The 23,562-nt window shown below is 42.2% G+C and overlaps 1 protein-coding gene across 1 annotated transcript in view; it reads left to right on the top strand.

Annotated features, from left to right (window-relative positions):
• The first annotated feature begins 746 nt into the window (after positions 1-746).
• The window catches only part of npas1 (neuronal PAS domain protein 1), a 63,871-nt gene continuing 41,055 nt past the window's right edge, over positions 747-23,562 (top strand). The window contains exons 1-3 of the mRNA XM_067594782.1: positions 747-835; positions 4,186-4,322; positions 4,409-4,549. The gene's annotated coding sequence lies outside the window, so the exon portion shown is untranslated. The remainder of the gene's footprint in view (positions 836-4,185; positions 4,323-4,408; positions 4,550-23,562) is intronic.

Raw genomic sequence — 23,562 nt, 5'->3', positions numbered from 1 at the left:
ACAAAGTTTACTTTCATACAATATGACATAGTTTATTCTCATTGGACCACAGTTTGTTGCACTGTTCTGCACACTGTTTGTTCAGGGACAGTAAAGCCACAAAGGGGGGGACCAGACGAGGTCACGGCGGCCCACGGGACTGTCCTGGTTCCTGAGAGAGCGGGCCCGGAGAAGGGCTCAGTCTGTGCCATTTCAGGGTGATGTAAGGATTCTGGTCCCTGTGAGGGCGATGTGAAGGCCTCACTGCCATTTCATGATGCCCTCATCTGACCTTTTCATTGAGTCAAACCAAAGGAAATCCATGTCCATGACCTTTGTGGTGCATCTCTCTTCACTCTGGCACAGAAAAAAAAAAAAGAGCGGCTGATTGGGAATGAAAAGGGCAGACTCGTGTGCACACAGGACACACGACCCTTGAACTCTAACCTTTAAGAAGTGTCATGAGGGAGAGGGCAGCGCGGGATTTGATTGGAAGTCAAATATGGGGATCTTCAACGTTGCGTTACTGGCCACAGTGGGGATGAAACCAGTTGCAGACATGCATGTATGAGGTGAATTTGCACACTTTGTTCCTCTATAATTTCATTAAATCACAATCATCCAACCTTTTTTTTCCTTTGGATTTATTATAACACTTGTTTCTGCACTGGCATATTGCTGTTTTGCCTTGTGCGTACACACTTCAGCCGCTAGGAGGCTCACTTGTCCCACACTACCCGTCAGAGCCTGCCCTGCTGTATCTGAGTGAAGGAGGCAAACGCAGACCATGGACCTAATTGATTAGGTCAAGATTTGGATGTCAGGAGTGAGACGACGTTTTAATCCTGCTCTCACAGTGAGCTGAATGCGAGAATATGAAGGCCTTTACTCATTGATGTCGAGCTCCCACTTCCCCCTCTTACAGTTTGAAGTTGAAGGGGGAAATAGGTTTGACTAAACTCCAGAGATAGCGGGGAGGAAGATGAGGGGGTGCTCTGCTAAGTAAGCCGCAGAATAAAGACAAAGAAGTTAATTTGAAGTCATTGTTGCTCAGCTTTAGAGGCGTGATGTGCTTTTTTAGTGCAAGCATGCCCCCAAAAAAGTTCTGAGGTAGACATAGAGGAGCAGGGAGACATATATCATCTTATGATGAGTCGAGGCACGTATCTCCGCTCAACCGTGTCTTTCTGGGCTTCGAGCTCGCAGCTGCGGCGGCGGGTATTGAATTCAGATGCGGCCTGTCTCTGCGCTCCGGCCGCTACAGGTGGAAATGCTCTTATCAGTACGGACTGTCCGAGTCTGACTGCCGGCCGATCAGTCTCATTGATGATTTCAGGTGCCCCTGCCCTCCCTCTCCTCCCCGAGGAACCCATTGATTAATGTCTGGGTCACAGTGGTATTTCCATATTGATACCTCGATTGATGACGGCACTCCAGCAACAAGCCGTATTGACCAGCTGGAGAGTGATACGTTTCAAACTGTTTGGTTGATGTATTTATGCATTATGGGCATAATGGGGGGTTAGAAACATGTGGTTGGAGGCACAGGAGATCAAAAATTCAGCAATGAAAATGATTACATCAATGTTCCTACTATAACAACAACCAATCTGTTATATTAGTAAAACCACCCCTGCTAATTGGATAATATTAATAGCATATTGACAGGGCAACATACAGTGTGACTGCACTGTATGAGATGTTAGTGATATTACTATTCTTCATGGCATTTTTAACCTTTCCTACATTATTGCCAAGGTAGAATAAACCTTAATTGATCCTCAAGACAAAGCCACAAAAATGGAGGTGAGGAAGCTGGAAACAGGGTACAGAGAAGTATTATTTACATAAAAATAATAAATCAAAGTTATACAGTACATTAGTCACCATTAGGGCTGCAACTAACAATTATTTTCATTATTGATTCATCTGTCGATAATTTTCTTGATTAATCGATTAGTTGTTTGGTCCATAAAATGTCAGAAAATAGTGAAAAAATGCAGATCACTGTTGTGATGTCCTCAAATATCTTGTTTGACTCAAAGATACTAAGTTTACTATCATGGAGGACTGAAGAAACCAGAAAATATTCACATTTGAGAGGCTGGAATTAGGGAATGTGGACATTTCTTTCTTAAAAACTGACTCAAAGTGATTAATCTATTATCAAAATAGTTGGCGATTAATATAATAGTTGGCATCTAATAGATTATTTGACTAAACATTGCAGCTCTACACACCTTTGTGTATAAATGTAATTTATTGTATGTGCAATGTACAATATAGATAATACCTCATGGAAATGCATCACATTAATTCTTTTGGTCCCTCGCTAAGTGTAAATCTGAGGGGTGTGAAATTATCCAAAAACAGTAAAGAAGTAGATGCAACACACAAAATGATGCTTATTTTTTCATAAATCTTTGATTTTTGTATTCATACTAGAGAGTTTTACATTCTCAGGATGCCAAAAACTTTTAAAAGGAATCACTCACTTTTTGGTTGAACATCTCACAGCTGATAGACATCTGCAACCTGGGATGAGAGGTTGCTAGTGGGCATTGCTTGGCTTTAAAGGGTCACAAGCCAAAAATGTTGGGAACCAGTGCTAATTGGCTAATACATAATCATAGTTTAATATTATTGTGCATCATGGCATCTTTAACATTTCATATATTATTGCTACAAGATAGAATAAAGCTTCCTCAAGACAGAGCCACAAAAAAGATCAGTGAGGAGGATAGAAACAAGATACAGATAAGTATTATTTGTATAAAATATATACAAATAATAATATTCTAGATCAGTGTTCATAAATGTGATGTACTGTATGTGCAATGGACAAAACTACAAAATAGAAATGCCTCATGTAAAAAGACACCATGTTCTTTAGGTTAGAGTTTTCTCAAATTGTTCCTTTTTAAAAATGTATACTGGAGAGTTGTTTAACATCTTCACGACTCCAAAAGCTATTAAAAGGCATCAAAGCGGCAAAGGAAACCTCACCACCTTTGGTTGAACTTCTCATAGCTGATAGCCATCTGCAACCTGTGATAAGAGTTTGCTTGGAAGGTTGGGAACCAGTGCTTTAAGTTGCAAAATTGGGGTCACAACAATGTTTCCTAAATGCACAAAAGAACTAACCACTTTTAATAGATAATATCACTGCAAAATGACTACAAGGAAGGCAGAATCACATACAAACACCTCATGAAAAAGCACTTTGAAGTCACTAAATCATCATTAAAAACTCAAAACTACAAATATTAGGTCATATTAGGCTGCGTGCAAATTAGCAGCATTTGTCAGCTGCACCAGAGGCCTGGCAATCAGTACTGATAAATGAGTTTTTAAAGCAACGTGAGACAGCTAACAGAGCTTCAAATAAGCCAAATCATCAGTGCCCAAACTGCAGATGCAATGTTAAAGAAAGCAGCTGTCACAAGAGTACGGTATTATGGACATACAGTAGTGTACATGGGTTTGACAAGTGCTGCTAATTGGCATGTAACCTAATGTGACCTTTGCTGCTGTCTTTGCAGTGGTGATTTAGTTATTTCAGTTTTTTTCATGAGGTATTTATGTGATTTTGTCAGCCCCTTTACTGCAATGTGATCATATTGCTGTGATGTATCTGCGGTATCTTTCTAAAAGTGGCTAGTTTTTCTTTATTGGGTCAAGTGCACACAATGCATAATGCAGAACAACTCCACAGAGAGCCCAGAGTTGTGAACCCAATTTTGCAGACATCCTAATTTAAAGGACAGGGAGACAACAACATGATTCTGTGGGACTTGTTCTGCTTGTTGTGGAGATTACTTTGGAGGCAGAGGGCATTGTGTGATAGTCAGTGAGAGAAAAAATAAAGCGTTGAGCAGAACTGATCCCACTTTACGCTTTTAGGGTCAGTGGTCGAAATGGGTGCCCGGCCTCCAGGTCCCTGTGACACGGATCAGGGGCCCCGACGTATATATCTGCTGATTACATCTCCTGAAGTGGAAAAAATGCAAATAATAAATGTATGAGCAACGTGCTTGTTTTTTTGCTTGATTAATTATGCCGTTTAATTCCAGATCCACCACGCCGCTCCACCGTATAATTTCCCAGTGGTCTTGGCTGTTTCTTCTCTCACATGCGCTCTCTCCTTTTTTTTCCTCATTGCAAAATGAATCATGGATCCAACCGTCTACACCCGGGGGAGAGCAGCGAGCTGGCGAATGGGCTGACCAATCATGAGCATCAGAGGCAGACACACAGACGGAGGGAGCCTTTTGTTGTGCGCCGCACTCATCAAGTTAGAAGACAACTACCGATTTGGCCCGGAGAAAATGAAAAGATGGAGTGTAAGGAGACAAAATAACCAACTTCATTTGCTTTTGTCGGTCTGTTTTTACAATAAATGTCCTCTTCCCTTCTCCTTGCTCTGCAGCTTATCCAATCAGACTTGTTGGTGTGTGTTTATCTGAGTGGGTGGCAGAGTTTCAGTGCCATTCATGATGTCAACAGGGACCCTGACTGCTCTTCTATTCCCAGCCTGGCCTACCCTCTCTCAGCCTCCTGACAGTTCCAGGTTAGCCCTCACTCCTCTCTCTCCCCTGGCCGTCCTCTTCTCTCCCCCTCAGCTTTCCTCTCCAGCTCTCCCAGGGGCCCCACTGAGAATACTGCTCAGATCCAGGCCTCTGAGCCCCAAAGCCGGCCCTAATCCTCCGCATCGATCGCCCTGAGAATTTCCTCCCCAGCACAGCAGGCCCCGCTCCCCGGCACTCACACTCCTCGACCCTGAACAGCCAGCACTTCTCAGTCCAGGCACATTACCTGTGTCTTCTCAGCAATGTGTGTTATTAGGTGGTCGGTAGCAGGCTGCACGTTGCTCCTGAGAGTGCCAGTGTTGTTGTTTCTTCACTTCAGTTAGACTTGGCTGTGATTGGCTCGATGAACATCTCTCAGTTTTTCAAACTGAGCTATTTATAAAGTTTTTTTTAACACAAGTTGCAGTCGGAACATGCCATCAAATTTCTAATGAACGTGGCGTGCTAGGTGTGTTGTAAATATACAGTTCATTGTTAGAAACTGAGAATTTTAAAGCACGGATCTCTTGGCATAAGGATAGGCTATATTTCCATCCATCATGCCGATGAAGATGGATTAATAGATGGTGGTATACGTTACACAACTCTGCTGGAAAGATGAGAAAGCATCATTACTAGAGTCCTCATGGGAAGACTCCCAACCAACAGTCTATCCCGTGTAACATACTTGTTCATAATTTATTTACAAGGCAAGCTTCCCCTGGACTCTGCTGTGTGTGTTTTACTGCAAGTGTGGAGGTATTCGAGAGGTATTTTCCTCTATATCTTTGTCTGCTTGTGAACCAGAGCAGCAAGGTTGTGCATTCAGTACAACAGTGTATGATTAAACCTCATACTTTATTAACACATTCGCTGTGTGGTGGGCATGCTAAGTCACTTACAGAGTTAATCCCCGATCATGAATGAGAGGGGAAAATCTGGAACATTTGGCCCTGTCAAAATGTTGCTCTGTGGACCAGTTAGAGCATCTCTGTCTATACTGGCATTTAAGAGCCAGTACAGATGGTAATGTATCAATACTCTGTTTAAACAGGGCTGGGAGCCACATTTCTAAATCAGCCCCAGAGATATTTTTGGCGAAATCTGTTTCCAGTCATTCTTGGGTAAATTTACCAATTTCGTTTTGGCTTTGCGGTTCGGTGCGTCAACCCAATATACTGCAGATGCATCTTCTATCTGCATTATAAATTCATTCCTGTATCCTTAACTCCCTCTGTCTGTCATCCTCGACCTCTTTGTACTTCTCATTTATTAGCTTTTTTCTACCTGAGCTGACCACACACCCTCAGCCTTTCCACACACACACACACTCTATTTTAGCAGCTTCTCCCTCCATTTCCTCTCTTCCAGCTCTCTGTACTTCAGTGCGTCACTCTTTCCTCTCACACTTCGCCTTCCCTGCCCTTTCCTCACGCCTGCTTCCTCTCCCCCCGCTTCCTTCCTTCCCTCACTCTCTTCCCATTTTACCCTTGCTCTCCCTGCTCTCCTCTTGTCCGCTCCCTCCCCTCCTTCCCCTCCATCTCTCCTCTCTCCCGCTTTCTCTTTATTAATTTATTGGGTTGTTATTCTCCTTGCCTGGCTCTGCTAATGAAGGCAGGATGCAGATGAGGGCGAAGGTCGTCTCCGTAGCGATCGACCCCACCGCCCCGCAGCATGGCACTCTGACTGGCACAGGTCAGTGGCAGCTGTCAATCAAAACACACGCACTCACACACATGTGCACGTGCACGCATGCACACACACCCCCACTAAAATAATTTCATTCACAAAGATAACAGACACGTTTTGTGACAATTACCAATTTATAATTAGCCATACAAATTCAGATGCTTTGGAGCACATAATGTGACAGTCTTTTGCTGCAGTGCTTCCCACCTTTTTGGTTTATGACCCTTTAAAAAAAGCAATGTCCAAGTCAGTGAGCAGCGAGCTGATCAACTATAGTTGATAGTTTCTTTTTAATTATTTTTAGAGGCCTGAGGATGTAAAACTATCCAGCATTTCACAAGAAAAAAGCAAAGTTTGAAAAATAAACAGAATTTTGAGTAGCAGAAATACACTCAGTTGCCACTTCATTAAGTACACCTCGCTACCCTCTGTTAGTTTTACATTAAAAACACACAACACAAATCAACATCACCACAAACCACAACCTTGTTAAATCAACATGTCTCTAAAATTTCTATTTTTTAGCCTGCACTTGTTTTAAATAATAAAGTGGCAACTAAATTTATGTATAAACCAGCAGCGTGGTACCTGTATGGCAATGTTGATCTGTCGCTCAGCTGGTCCACCACTTTGGTTCAGACTGAAATATCTCATAAACTATTGGATGGATGCCATGAGATTTTGTACAAACATTCGTATTCCTCAGAAGATGAATCCAACTGACTTTGGTGGTCCCCTGAAATTTCCTCTAGCACCACCATCAGGTTGACATATGTGATTTTTATTGAAACTGCTGGATGGACTGCCATGAAATTTGGTACAGATATCCCCAGTGCCCAGAGGATTAACCCTAATGTCTTTGGTGACTTTTAATGCAGTGCTACTAGCAGGTCAAAATTTTCACTCACCAAGGCTGCAACTAATGATTATTTTCATTATCGTTCAATTTGTTGATTATTTTCTCAATCAATTAGTTGTTTGGTCTATGAAATGTCAAAAAAATCCTGAAGCCCAAGGTGACATCCTCAAATGTCTTCTTTTGTCCTGACCAACAGTCCACAGCCCAAAGGTATTCATTTACCATCAAAGAAGACTAAAGAAACCAGAAAATCATCATATTTGGGAAGCTAGAACCAGAGAATTGAAAATAATGAAATGATTGGCAATTAATTTTCTGTCAGTCAACTAATCGTTAATCAACTACTCTTATCCAGTGATATATCTCTGCGTCTACCAGATGGATTACCAGGTAGTTTGTGAAAACATTCATGGTTCCCAGATGATGTATCCTACCTGATGATCCTCTGACTTTTACTCGAGTGTCACTAGCAGGTTGAAATTTGCGGTTTTGAGTGAAATGTCTCTACTACTATTGGTTCACACATTCATGTCACCCTCAAGATGAATTTTAATAACTTTGGTGATCCACTCACTTTTCATCTACCAGCAGGTCAAAATTTTAATTTGTCTGTGTACTTTGGGTTTAGTGCTAATTAGCAAATGTCAGCATTCTAACATGCTAAGCTAAAATGGTGAACATGGTATACATTATACCTGCTGAACATCATTGTCATTGTGAGCATGCTAGCATTCTGACACTAGCATTTAGCTCAAAGCTCTGTTGTTCCCAAGTACAGCCTCACAGAGCCGCTAGTGTGCCTGAAGACTTGTTTCTTCTTTTTTATCTTCTTAATCATCTTACGACCCCTTTGAGGGTCCTGACCCCCAGGCCGGGAACTGCTGCCTTATAGTACATCACATGTATCCAAAGGGCAACATATATGCATACAAATATACTCACAGGAAAATTCTTAATTTAGCATATTAGCACATACATGATATGTGTGCATGTCTGAGTATTATGGCAAAGTGTTTCACCTCTGCCCTGCCATTCATTGGCCTCTACTGTACACGGTGAAAACCTCTGAGATATGCTCCTCCCTGCGTCCTCTATCTCTGCACTTGTAGCATTTACAACCTCTGCTCTTCATCACAGCACATCAACATATTGTGTGTGTGTGTGTGTGTGTGTGTGTGTGTGTGTGTGTGTGTATGTGTGTGTGTGTGTGTGTGTTTGTAGATACACTGCGCTCAGACATCTTGTATGCATGTTGATTTTTGTTCATGGTTATTGTTGTGGGTTTATTTGTGTGCTCAGCCATGTTCATGAGTCTGTTCACCTGCATCTGGGTGTCTGTGAATGTGCATGAGCGCGCAGCAACCATACACACACACACACACACACACACACACACACACACACACACACACACACATATCTCTATTAGCAGTATAGTAGTGTTAACAGTGTTATGCCATGCGTGAACCTCCCCACCTTTCCCTCATATCTATGCAAAGCTGAGGTCCTGTCAATCAGTCACCTTGGTGACATAGAGCCCCACCTCCCCAATTAGAGCTGACAGGGCAGGATTAGGAGGGGGGCGGGCCCCCGCCGACCTGCCTACGTGTCAATCACGCGCCGGGCATCCACACGCCTGTTTACTGTCAGATCCCATCTCCGTCTGTCAGATTGCGCGGCAACCATCGCCCAGGGAGGAGAGGAGGAGGGTTGGGGGAGGCGGAGAGGGGGGAGGAGGAGATCTGATCGGAATTAACTATGCTTCTCCCCACAGACCGGCCGTGCTTTTAATTCATGAAAGGGATGAGAGGAAAGTGGGAAGAGAGAGGGAGTGATAGAGGGAGGAGAGCATTTAAAACCCAGAGCAGGGCCTTCTTTAGAAGTTTTCAGAGTGATGTTTCTTCTTTCCCTGACAATCACTTTTCTTCTCTCGCTAACTCTCCCTCCTGTCTTTCTCTCTCACTTAGACTTCTTTCGAAGGTGTGCTTCCTGCTGCTTTAGAGCTGCTAAGATTTATCAGCAGCCTTCCTCTGAAGTTGTTATTTGACCCTGGTTTTTAAAGTTGCACAGATATGTATTAGTATTTTTTTGAGACACAGAGTTAAGGTCAATTTGTTTAGTTCTGCACATGCTCATGCAAATTTGTCTCTGTTTCAGTGCATGTCTGGGGATGAGGGTCCTACCTACACACCTACAGTATGTGAATACATAATGTTGTTATGCTCCTCAGACTGTGTGCTTTAAAGCAGTGTCATGTGTGCAGAGTTCACACAATGCTAATGTGTGTGTGCATTGCTGGCTCTGTGGTCCCCAGTGTGTGTGTGCATTTCTTCTTTTTTAGGGTCTCTGGTGGTGGCCTCACTTTGACCCCAGTGCCCCCGCTCTAATCCTTTAGCAAATGAGGGCTGTGTGGGGCTGAAGGGGGTGTTTGGGGGTATGGACCAACTCGCAGTTTTAGGATTAGAGGACCAGAGTGAAGGTCTCGGGGTTATAAGGGATGAAGAGGAGGGAAACAATAGATTGTACTGGAGGAAAAGGGAGGGATATTGTCAGCATTGTGTTGGCCACCAGTGGTCATATGGGATGTCTCATTGCGTCTGCCAAGAAGGTCGTATTTTTTGGTCCCCTTATGTTTGTTTGTTTTTTAGTTAGGAGGATCAAAACAGATTTCAGTGTAGTAGAAAGTTAGAATGTAGTCATAAAAAGGTTTTATAATTTTTTGCTATAGATAGTAAAAATATTCCCACATTCCCATGAATATATATTCCCACTTTAACTTTTCACTCATAACTATAGAACTATGTGGCGAACATGCCTATAGATTCCCGAGTTCAAGACAAACGTTTTAGTTTAGACCTTTCTGCCTGAATAGAAGACACATTTCATCCAATCTTCATCAAGTTTAGTATTTTTGGATGACGCCCAAAACATTTATTGAATTGCTAAATTGTTGCCAAATTGTTGTAGACATGGCTTACTTGCACATTACCTAAACTGCCATAACATTGTGCAATATCTACCACATTTAGATAACACATGAACATGATAATTCCAAACAATCCTGCAAAATTTGATGGCATATCACCTATAGGTAGTGCTACAGAAAATGCCATATTTACATGGCCATAACCCACTGGTCCTGAGTCAGACATGGCACAATTCATTCTTGTGCAATTAAACCCTCATATTCCCCTACATAATTTAGGTAATGTCCACAAATCAACATGATTTAAAGAAAAAATATATATCAGCATTTTTTTTCCCAGTTTAGATCCACATAGAGACTAAAACATCTTAACATTTTGTATTAATAAAATGAAATATTTAGGGCATTGTGTCAGCCTTGGTGGAGATATCTCTATTTCTTGCTCCCACTCTGCTTCTTAAATACATATTTTGCATTTTGTCTGTATGATTGTCAAGGTGAATTAATAAACAGTTTATTTTGAATAAACTGTTTGTCAGCTATACTGCTGACAGGCATACATGTGCCATGTCATTTCTGCTGATAGATGTACTGTATGTTCCCAGTATTTGTTGGTACCAGGCATATGTGGGTTGAACATGTTTGTGTGTGTGTGTGTGTTTGCATTAGAGATGCGTTCCGGGGTTGTGTCTGAGACGCAGCTCAGGTGTCTGTTGGTGTCTGTTGAACGACCTCGCTGCAGGGAACAGGCTATCAGGCTGAGAGGGAGGCTATCATGTTAATTACTTTACACACACCCCGCCAGCCAAGCGTGCAACACAACTGCTGAGCTCACACACACACACACACACACACACTCACGCATGCACCTAAGCACATACACACAAAATCACCCGTCTTTCTCTCATTTTGTCGTTTTTCTGTCTTCCCACTCTCACTGTTGGAAGGCCTTGGACGTCAATTCCCTTTTGCTTTCAAGAAAGATTGTTTTATATTCTAATCAATTCAACTCCGTTCTGTGAAATTAATTGACATTCATTCAATGATTTTAAATTCCTCCGAGGCTGTTCTTTTGTTTCAGCCTGTCAGTGAGCTGCAAGTAAGATCGGGCTAAATGTTTTGTCATCTCACACTCCAGGGTAAGCCCACTCCAAAGCATGAGCCTGAGGTCAGCTTAACCTCCTCGCAATTCCGTCTTTACCGCTCGTGAAAAGACGGGGGGGGGGGGGGCAAACAATACAGATTCTTGATCAGAAACTTGGATGAAGTTCATTCTTCTCTGGCAGCCTTCATATGTCTCCTCAGGAGGATTTCTTTTTTTTTTTTCAGAATCATGTCAGGGGTTCGAAAGGCGGAGTCCGGCGCTCTCAGGCCGGGGAAAGAGAATAGTGGTATTGGCTAGGGCAGGTTGATGCCTTTAGTTAAATGATGCTGGCACGCAGAGGGATTGCTTTGGGAAGTTGTCATCCATCATGATTTTAGAATGACTCAAAGCAGCACTCTGCTTTTGGGGTTATGGTCTGGGATCTATGATTGATGTGAAGTGGATGTGTGTGTGTGTTGGAGGGAGGGGTGAGAAAGACACTGCGTATGTATTTTGAGTGTATGTGTGTGCCAAAGATAAGTAAAGATAAAGATAAGATAGAGATAGTTAAACTGTTCCTCTGGGGAAGTTTGTTTAATTTCCCTCTGCTCTTTTTTGCGTTGTTAATGGGAGCTCCATTAATTAAAGTTACTCTAAATCAGATAATAAAGATCAATTTAACATTTTGTGAATTCTACTATGTGGCAAAATATCTATACCGACTTCTCTTGATCTCCTCCAAATTTTGTGCGTGATCACCCGTGCATGGGAATGTTGAGCAATGTGCCTGGATGCACCCTTGTGTGTACGTTATCGTATCTCTTTAAGCTGAAGCATTTTGTCTGTCTTTGCCTTTCTCTCGTTTTCTTTCTCCAGGTCCGAGTCACACCTAAGTTAATTCTTCAATTAGTGTGATCCCGATATTCAAGAGAGATCATGGAGAGGGTCCTGCCAATCGATGTCCAATTAGCGAGGCTCCCTGGCCCAGAGGAAAGGGGGACGACCGCTGTGGTCATTTTAACGAACAGGAGGTTGGGGTGGGGTCCAGAGTTGAAGGTAGAGGGAATAAAAGAAGGAAGGGAGTTAGGAGAGGAAGCATGAAAGAGAGATGAAAAGAGGGTGAGAAGAAAACATCCGAGGTCTGCAAGTGGGTGGAGGTGAGGAGGGAGCATCGGAGTCTAAGGAGGTGGGGTGTAGATGTTAGATGCTCAATCAAGCCGTGTGAGGACAGTGTAATTAATCCATTGAAGATGTCTGATTGCAGATGACTTTGGGAATACCAGAGTGGTGGCTGGGCCTGAGGGAAGGGGTTGGAGGGGGGGTGGGGCAGGAACAAGATGGATGCAGGGATGCAGAGAGAGGAAAAGCAGAAGGGCAAACAGAGGGAGAGAGTGAGATTAATTGAGACAAGGGAGATACAGTACCTTTTAAATGAGAAGGATGAGTTTCAGTGACAATGTAGAAAGAAAAAAGAAACAGAAAAAAAAAGAAAGAATTGATCATGTCAGGGTCAGGTCGAACCATCACTCACAGCAGTGCAGGGATAAAGACCTCCGCCAGATGTCACGTGTATGTAAAGAAAGTAAGAAAGAAACACTAGGCTGCTAACTCATCCCTGAGTTTCTGGCTGCTAAAATGCTTTCTTATGAGACAAATGAGTGTCTATCCTGTTCTAATGCTAATATGCTTTTAAGGCACTATTAGCTGGCAGAGTTTTGCTTTTATTTAATGGACTATTAATTTGTTTGAATGCATTTTGTCTCGGTGCCTACAGTACAGAAAAGGCTCAGCTTTAGCTCAGCTCCTGAGCAGCATGTGATTTACTTACCCACAGCTATTTCCAAGCTAAGCCCTCATAATCTAATTAAATTTGATAAAGCAGAGTAATCATGAGAGTATTATGGCGAGTACTCATCATACCGATATGGTGATTTGTTTCTGTTGTGATTGAATGTTTTCATTAAGGTCTTTTTTTTTTTTGCATTCCTGTTTGAACATGTTTTTCTTTGTGGCAGGTTGCAGTTGATGGTAAACCGAATGTGCATTGTTGTCAGGTAGAAAAAGACAGTAAACTGTGCTGGATTTCACAAGGCATCAAATCTTGCGCACACAGGCAGAAAATGCTGACAAAAGTTGGATTCTCTAAATGTTTTATTTCTTTCATGGCAGAGAAGACAGACAAGTGGATTTTGACAAGTTGAAAAGCACTCATGGCTCATGGCATTTTTTCCTTTTTTAAAAAAAAATTCAAGTCAAACGGGTGAACACACCTCTACAAACAGTTCAGTCTGGAAGCAGTGGGACTTTGCTGTTTATTTTCTTCATTAGCATCTGAAATCTGTGTCTGTTGCTTCTGTCTGTTATTGTCTGTTATTGCAAATCACCTTGTGCCGTCTGTTTTAGGAAGGTGCTGTATTAAACTTACTCACTTAAAATCTAGCAAATTGGATTTGAAATGAAACAATTGCTATCAATTACTAACCGATCTGCTTTCAACTTTAATCTAAGTGTTTACATTTATATTAGTGAACAGTGTAACAACATACTGTTGTTGCTGAATAGGGGATGTAAGTAATTGCAGAAGTTAAAATAAATGAAAATCAAATCATCATATTCATTATAGAATCATCATATAATAGCTGGTGTGTAATCCTAAGTGGTCAATAACTGTCTGAAGTCAACAACCCACAAACATCATTTGCTGTCTTCTCTGATGATGCTCTGCCTAGCCTATAGGCTACTGCAGCCATCTTCAATTCTTGCTTGTTTCAAGGGCTTTCTGCTTTCAATCTGGTCTTCAGCAGGGGAAATAAGTGCACATACTGGGGACAAAGTCAGGTGACTGACTTGACAAATAAAAAATATTCCAACCCACCACAAAAAAAGATCCATCTCCTCTATTTTCCAATGTATAAAATTATGAATATTCTGAGTTAGCTAAAAGCTAAAAGCTGAAGGTCATGCACTCATTTCATGTCCAATGTGCTTCTACTTATAGACTTCACAGTAGGCCTACATTTATCCCCTTGCTGTCATCTTTTAGTAATGATAAGCATATGAATGAGCAGCATATTTTTCCTCAGACCATCTTATGATCCAAGAGAAGGAGATGGAATTTAATATTTTGGTTTGGCTGTGCTCATCTGTTTTCCTTCTTATTTACAGCAGGAATTACATTGAATAATTCATGCAAAAATAACCTCTAATACATTCAACAAATAATTGAAAATGAACGTGATACTCAATGGATTGCCTTTTTATGTATCTGCATGTATGGAATGGTCAAGGCTGGTGTTTATTAAAATCACCATGGCAACAAACAGGGAATTTGCCATCCTGTGATTCTGACTCAACAGCATTGGCATTGAATTCAAATTTAAATTCACCTAAATCCTCAGATTTCGTCTATAATAAATTTGCCATTTTAATCAAATTATCAATAACAAAACAAAATGGCTAAGCAGAGTCAGTGCAAGCATATTTCACCATTGTGTAGTTTGTGTATGAGTGAAAAGAGGCAGTTGTAAAGAAACTGCACAAAATGCTTGTTTATATTTGGAAGTATCTATTTAATTCCTGCATGTTACTTAAGAAGAACTTCTAAGCTTCAAGCACACACACCTGCCAACATCATGATACACTACGCAGCTTCACGACTCACTGCTGGCCCTCCTGGCTCGAGCAGTTGTGTTTTCTCAGTAGTGAAAAGAATAATTTCTAAGGGGGAGCGAGGGGCACACGAGGTCCTGAATGAGAAAAAAGAGGTGAAGAGAGAAGGGGCAAAATAGAAATTAGTGGAAAGAAAGATGACAGTGTGAGACAGAGTGATAGGGAGATACGAGAAGACTGCAGAGGAAAACTGTCCAGAGTGGAGAAAAACAGTGACAGGCAGTGGCAGAGTAGAGGGAGAAATGTAACAGACAGACTCCGGGAGAGCGAGGGAGAGAGAGACAGGCAGAGACAGACAGAGCGAGAGATAGACAGTGACAGAAGGAGAGATAGACGAGCTGTGTGAGGATGCAGAGAGTGTCCCCCACTCTCGGCTGCTGCCAGAGGCAAACAGACAGCCTCTCTGCTGGTGGAATGCTAATGCAACAAGCTGCTCCTCTCTTGTCTTCCCTCCCTTCTTTACCTTTCTTCTTCTTTAACTCTCCTCTGTGCAGAAAGTTTAGAGACCAGACACAAGAATAGACTTTGATAATGGATAGACCCCGGCGCTTTCATATTATTATGTTGGTTCTGAAAATCATTTTCAACACATGGCAGAGCGTCTTCTCATCAGAAAATAATTATTGTAATGGGAGGTTAGTTGTGTGTGAATATGTGCACGTGTTGAGTTTTTATTTGACCTTTCTGCTGCACCTCGCCCCCCATAAGTCCTATACTGACATCATGTTTGTCTGCAGCTCAGTAGCCATGGATACCGAAGATGGGGGGTGGGGGTGTGAGGGGGGGGTTGCCATGTCAGGGGCCAATCGCAGGTCAGCTAGTAGACCTTTCTCTGTCTGTGTCACAGTCGACTGACCTCTGACCCCCAGCTCTGAGCCTCAACGTGACAGAGAGACACAAAGCAGTTGTTCAGGGATGATAAATGTCTCCCGGCTTTATCGTCCAGTCAGGTTGTTAACTTCCATCATTTAAGACATTCACATCACATCACACAGAGAAATGCCCGCAAGTAAAGACGATGGTTATTTTCCCCCTGAACTCTGGCACATTTTCCTGCTGTGGCGACAGTCATCAGTTCTCAACTTCAGGCAGGACATAACCTTGAGTGGAGCAAGCCGGTTGAGCCTGTCTCCCCCTACACCCACCCCACCCCACCCCGCCTGCCTGTCTGCCTGTCTATCTGTGTGTCTGTCTGCACGGAGATGGCAGCTTCTGAGAAATGGTGGCACACTCTGAAGTGTGATCCATTTAGATAGCGGCGAGGTTCTCTCCCTGTGCACATGCTCACATGCATGCACACTTAACACTAAACACATACCACACAACAAACACAGGCGAGGGCATGTGTGCGCCGGCGAACACACAAACCTGTGTGCACACGGACACAAAGAAACAGAAACAGATCTCTCTTCTCTCCACATACACATACAAACACACACACACACACACACACATACACACACACACACACGACAGTCTCTTGACATGCACTTGCTTGGTTGACAAGTCATCTCAGATAAGCTTGAGTGACAGGTAGGGAGTGTTGACTAGTGTGTGTAGAATTCTCTGTGAGATATCGCCACCTTATGATTATTGTGTAGTATTTATTTAATCAGTTTTGTATTATTTACTCCTAAAATAACAATCTATTTCTAACAGATAATGTATGGGGCAGATTCATTTTTGCTCTTTCTGTAGAGTTCATCTTGTATCAGCACTGTTTTTTTTTTTTAAGATGTTGCTTCTCTCTGTTTCATTTTGGTTGTTAATTTCCCTGCCACCTTTTTCTATCTCCGTTCAAACATATTGCACTGCCTCTGTCATCTAGAGAGAATCTTGTCAGTTTTTTGGCAGCAGATGTATGTTCAGGCTATATTTTGAGGATTCAGGCCTTGTATACCCGCTCGCTTACACTACTCCCCCTCCACTCCCTCTTTCCCCAGGCCTCTCCGTGCTCCATTCCTCTATTTTCTTATCTACTTTCTTCTCCTACTTGCTCCTCTATGTCATTGCCAAATCTCTCCTGTCTGCTCTCTCCTCCTCTCTTTCTGTCTTCTCCTCTCCCTCCCACCTCTCTGTTTCTTTTACACACCCTCTTCTCTCTCTATCAGTCTCTCTATTCTCTGACTGCTGTGGCTGGTCCCCTTGTGGCACACCGTGTCGTGTCCCTAATTTATTTATAATTAGTGCTCTTTGTCGGGATGCGCAGGGAATGTTAAAGTACACGCTACCTCGCTCTGGGTACAAATGGGGCTGGTGTTCCTCCATCCTTTCCGCCCACCCCAACTGCCCAGCCGACACGGCCACTGGGATGGACAGAGCTTACATCCCAAACCCAGACACAGACTCTTAAAATTATAACGACTCCGCAGAGAAACTGGCTACACACTGCAAAAAAAAAAAAAAAATCTCCATCTTATCAAGTTTTTTCTGTCTACAGCTGAGTCCTAAAATCACTGTTTTGTCAGAGCAAGTGAGAATATTTGTTGTCTGTTACAATTACAATTTGTTTTAATAATTTTCTAGAAGTGAGAGTTTGCATCTTGAAACAAAAAAGAAGAAGTCAGGTTGTTGCACTAGAATCAAATAAAAAAGCAACTTTATTGTAGAAAATTTTTGAAACAAGTTGAAATAATCTTACTGCGCTAGCAGATTTATACATTTCTTTTAAGAAAATAAGACTTAAAGATAAAAATGACTTAATAAGAAGGAGAGTTTGCACTCTGAATGACACCTGCTGAGATACAGATACACATATTGGCAGTGCACTCACCTGTGCAACGGCTGAATGCAAAACAGAATAACAAGATGGGACAACATGTAATCTGAAAGTGTAATTTATTAAACATCCTGTTGAATTTTAATGGCCATCAATTTTAAAGTTGAGTTGTTTTGGGCGTTCAGGTTGCAGGAAAAAAAAAAAAGATATATTTTTTTTATCGTGCCACATTAATGTCAACGCTCCTGTCACACATAACGTACATGACCAGGAATGACGGCGCTGACAGGGCCTCGCTGTGTGTATGTGTGTGTGTGTGTGATCAGCCAGGAAGAGCTTTTGTCCTTGGGCTGAGAGGGCACCTGGCTCCTCTTCCCGTCCTTGTGATCTCTCTGTTCCCTCTCTCTCGTGCCGCTCTATCCCTACTCTATCTGTCTCTTCCTCTCTTCTCTCAGCTTGGATCCCTTCATCCCCCCATCTCACGTTCTCCCTCTTCTCTGCCCAAGGCGATGCCGTCCTGCAGGCTTTGATCAGGGGGCCAGGGAGGAGAGAGGAAGTGGGTCAGAAAGTTGTGCTGGAGACTGCAGGCGAACAAGGCTGGAATATCGAGTAGGTGAGGCCGGGAGAGGGAGAGGGGAGCGAGAGATGGGGTAATCTAGTGAGAAAGTGATAGAGTGAGAAAGGGTGAGATAGTGGGGAATAAGAGGAGGGAGGGAGTGGGTAAAGAGGAAGGAGGAGGGGGGTGAAATGGGGCAACCGTGAGAGGTAGAGGGAGCGGGAAAGAGTGAGGGGGGGCTGCCTGAGCTAAACAAGTAGAAGAAGATAAAAAGAAAATGAAGACAGCAACAGGAGGAGATAGAGGAGAAGGACGTGGGAAAGGAGAGGTGTCTTCATTTACTGAGAGGAAAAAAAAGACAACACATTTGTCTTGAACGTGATGCTCAGCATTTAAACAGCAGGTTGGAGGATAAGGCCCTGTTTTAACTAATCTACGCCATGCAGGACAGATAGTTCAGCTCAGTGTGTGTGTGCAGGTTTGCATAGGCCTTTGTGTGTGTGTGTATGTGTGTGTGTGTGTGTATCCCGGCAGTATAGCGTTTGACTGTGGCTCTTTGTTTTTTTTTTAAAGATCATTAAGATGCATGGTTTATTAATATTCAGATCAAACCATTAATATTCGCCGAGTGTTTCTGCTCTCCTTGTGTCGTCAGCTCACCTGGGACTGGGGAGGGCAGAGGGGGGCGAAAGTGGGAAGAATGGAGGAGTGAGGAAGGGGGGGAGATATGAGAGGAAAAGGGGGGAGCAAAAGGAGGAGTTTAAGGGGTAAATGAAGGAGGAGAAAGACAAGATGATGGTAGAAGGGGGACAAAGTGGGAACAATGGTGATGATTTAGTGAGACTGCTGGAGATGAGAGAAGCAGGAGGTACAGTGGAGGTGGTGGAGGTCCTGTGAGGGGTCGGGTGTATTGTGATGGACAATCTGGCCATGCAAGGCGGGGCGGGGGGTGGAAGATTGGGGTGTTTGGAGGGTCCACCACTGGGACTGTGAGGTGAGAGGGGTGAGGGATTTTCGGGGTAAGCAGGGAAGCAGAGGGGGTTTGGTTCTGGAGTAATTGGGCCAATGGGAGGAAAACCATAAACACACACACACACGTATTAAAAATACAAAAAACACACATGTGCACACATTAAGTACACACATATTCACATTTCTATGCACATAGTTGCCCAAATATTTGTGAAACGTACAAAAAAGGATTTATATTAGAAACATTCACACATCTTTTTATACACACATGCAAATAAATGCATTTTTAGTAAGTGAATATAAGTATAAGTGAATAACACGCCTATTTATACACACAAACATTAATGTACACAAACAGTAGTTACATAGTGCAAAACCTTCATATACTCACATTTAGGGTTGCAACCAATGATTTCATTTTCATTTTTCATTTTTGGTTCAATGAATTTTCCCAATTAATCTTTTATTATAATCTTTTATCTTTCAAACCAACAGTCCAAAATCCAAACATATTCAATTCATAGTAATATAAAACACATAAAAGCAGGAAATCCTCACATTTGAGTATCTGCAATCAGTTATTTTTTGTTATTAAACGACTTTAATGATTAATCAACTATGAAAATTGTTATAAGTTCATGTCTATCAACTAATCAATTATTGGCTCATTGTTTCAGTTCTACTTACATTTATATGAATGCATACACTTCATTGCCTCCTGTATGCATAGTACATGTGATGTACCCACACACACACACACACACACACACACACACACACAGCAAGCACTCCAGTCAGTTACAGATACACTCAGGCATGCACAAAAGCGGACAGCAAATTAAAGTGGTAATTACTTTTAAGCTCAGAAAGGTGAAGGATTGTATGGCAGGGAGCAATGGGTCACTGTTGAATAGAGAATAGCGGAGCAGACAGACAGTGTGAAAGGCAGATATGCATCTCAATGACATATGGAGGAGCATACTCAACAAAAGGCGAAATGGCTCCTTAATGGCCACATGCCCTCAAAGAATTATTGTCTGATTGATTTGGAATATTATCTACTCTATGGCAGTTATCTTTAAACACCCTTTCATACTTATCATCCATGTGAGCTGCTGCAGGGGAAGGTGAAGAAAATGTTGTGTTCTGCTATGCTGAATTTGTATAGTCTTAAATACTACGTTGACAGCTACTGAATCTGCTAATGTATTTTATTTCCAGACAGAAAGAGATGTCTGAGGGAAAAAAAAACAACTTTGCTGCAAGATTGCTGCATCATATCATCATGTATGCACCATCATCGACGATGATCTTAGACAGATTTGTATCAAGGTTTCCCTTTATTGTGATTAAAAGGGTATTCCAGTGATTTAGTATTGCACTTCCATAAAGCTTGGGGCCTACAGAGAGATTAATAAAAAAAGGTTGCAAGCAGAGGCTGACACATCCTAACTGAATTTCCCTAGTACAGGTCAAGCTAAAACAATGCTGGATCCTACACTTCCCACAATGCAACTCGATAGCTTCCTTTCCATCGAGTACTTTCCAAGACATTTAGACTTAAACGTTTAAATCTTGATGTGTAAAATTTGTGGATTTTCTTGACTCTTAAGAACAAAAATCCCCAAATCTTCTAATTATTCAAGATTATTCAAAATTTAAAACTTTAGTTTAAGTGATTGACAGTTACTGTTATCTTGTTAAAGAAACATTATTATAAAAAAGAAGCGTAGACTCTATGGTTATTATTATTTATGTTGTCTGTGGTTTTCCATTGCGTAGTCTGTACACGTATGTTAAACAAACAATTCAATATGTGTATTTCTGATGTACCCAGGTTTACAGTATTTTGCAGAGCAACTTCATTCTCCTTCACTGCACTCACACACACACACACACACACACACACACACACACACACACACACACACACACACACACACACACAGAGTTTTTATAGCCGTAAAAACATCTTCACCGTGTTTACTTCCCAAGAAAATCTAAAGGCGTCTGCAGTCTAACAAAAGACCCATTACTGTATAAATCTGCTAAATCTTTAACCTAAACCTGCCAGCGGTTGTCCCTCTATCATTTAGGATGACGGGCCTCAGTTTAAAAAGAATTGTGAAGTTCTCCGTTTTTTTACTTTAAAGAAGTGAACGCTCAATTCAACTCAAAATCCACTCTCTGGAATTTGAATGAAGATTTTTTACATCAAAGTACAGTTTCCAAGGTTAACAATAAACTTTCACTCAATTTCCATTCATGCCTTAAAGCTCAATTTCATTCTTTGTTGACTTTAGAGGTGGAGCTTAAGTAAGTGCATATTTAAATACTAGTCAGTATTTCTTTAAATATAAAATGATGATAATAATAATATAAAACTCTGAAAAGGGAAATTCTGCATAATGAGTACTTTAACTTTTGATACTTATTCAAAACTTAGATATATACCTAGTTACATTTTGCTGAAAATACCTCTTCACCTATACTTGACTTCAGTCAATTTTGACTGCAGGATTGTTACATGAGTATTTTTACACATGTTACTGTATCGCTACTACTAAGGTGGTTTTCTGTCACTACATCAAACTGACCGCAGCTGATAGCATGTGTAGACAGGCTGAGAAACATGATCAGCATGGGTGTGACTGTCTCACTGAGTGCAACATTCATCATACGCTATTCCACATGCATGTACACACACACACACACACACACACACACACACACACACACACAAGAACACACACACTGACTAAGGATTTCTACTCTTATTTACCCACTCAATTCAATTACATTTCCCATTCATCAGGCTGAGTTAATTCTCCAGCCTGAGGTTGTGGTTTTTGTTACTTTCAGGAGCACCCTGATTTGTGAAGGGAACACCTGTAATTCTGCTCCGCGAGGCAAGCCTCCGGTACTAAACTAAGCCTGTGAGGGCTCAAACACACACAGACACACACACACTCACACACACAGTCAGATATTCCCTGCAAGTCTCCTTCAAGGACGCCTGGGGAAGACTTGGAGGACAAAATTACACACTCCCTCTCCCAGTGTCTCAGACACGCTGCACTTCTAATGCAGACAGAAAGCCTCCTCCAAAGAGACTAAGCACACACTCTCTCCCACGCAGACACACACTTATGCTTACACACACTTAAACACACAAATAGGCCCTTCCACCTCCCCATCCATGAGAGAAAAGCAAAACATTTTCTGTCTGTGTTGTTTCTCCTATTGTAGCTCTACTCTGCTCTCAGCTGTTTCAAGCTGTTGAGTGTGTGTGTGTGCATGTGTGTGTGTGTGTGTGTGTATGTGCGTGTGTGAAGTGGAGGGGGCTCACTGGGACTCTTTGACGACCTCATTCACTCCCTTCTTCTCCCCCCTCGGCCGCGCCATAGCCGACATGCCCAACAATGAGGCGGGAGGGTGGGAGTCGGACAGAAACACTGAATGCGTCTTCATTTGCCTGAACTTTTCACACGTCTTTTCCCTTTTGTTGCCGGCCGCCCGTTCACTACAGTGCTGTGAGCCGCTCGGCCAGTTTCCGCTGGCAAGACAGCCAACCAAAGCAGCACTTTTCCTGCCCCCCTCCTCCTCTGTCCCCCTCCTCCCCTCCTTCGCACAATGTTAAGCCCATTTTTGGCTTGACATAATCTGAAATGGTACTTAAGTGAATTTATGTCTACCTCAGTGCATTAACTTCTGCTATTTCCTCCTTTATGTTGCTGTTTTTTGTAGCGGGTGCAGCGACGGAGGGAGTGTGAGGGAGGGAGAGATTTGAAACTCAGACCACGGAGTAGACAGCCTATCAGTATTCAGCAGAGAAAGTGAGTGATGGAGGGAGAGAGAGAGAGAGACGGAGAGAGAGAGAGAGAGAGAAAAAGGAGGAGGGGGTGATGTATCAATATTCTGAGTAGTGTTTGAGGGCAAGGGGAACGAACAGAGGAGAGAGAGGAGGAGGGAGGGAGATTGGTGGGAGAGAGAGTACTTGAGTGAGTCTCTGAGTGTGATTATTTGTTCACGTATACACATTCGCGTGTGTGTGCGCATCTTCAATCGCATGTGTTGTTTGTCTACGTGTATGTAGTTTTGTGTCAGTACATGGTTGTTCATACAGTAAATACAAAGCAAATTTACTTAAGTTTTGAGGTACTTGTAATTTACTTGAGTATTTCCATTTTATGCTACTTTATATGCTATGGGAAGGCTCCAGGCTCTGATGGTCTCACTAGTAAATTCTATAAAGCATTAAAATATTTATTAACAGAACCCACAACACACCCACAACACATCTCACTACAAGACCAACATTTAGGGAAGTGCCTTTTTATCTCTGTGAGATGGGTCTGTAGAAATGTTATCCAAAGTTCTGGCAACTCACCTGGAAAACATTCTGGCTTGTGTAATTGAAGAAGACCAAACAGGCTTTGTTAAAGGCCGCAATATATTACTATCAGAAGATTACTAAATGTTTCAGATATGTCAGCGATAGGTCTGGCGGTCTCTGTAGACACCATAGATCATGTCAAATG

The sequence above is a fragment of the Thunnus thynnus genome, chromosome 7, assembly GCF_963924715.1.
Source record: "Thunnus thynnus chromosome 7, fThuThy2.1, whole genome shotgun sequence".
NCBI lineage: Eukaryota > Metazoa > Chordata > Actinopteri > Scombriformes > Scombridae > Thunnus > Thunnus thynnus.
The sequence above is the reverse complement of the archived record's forward strand: the minus strand, read 5'-3'. Positions and strand labels throughout refer to the sequence as shown.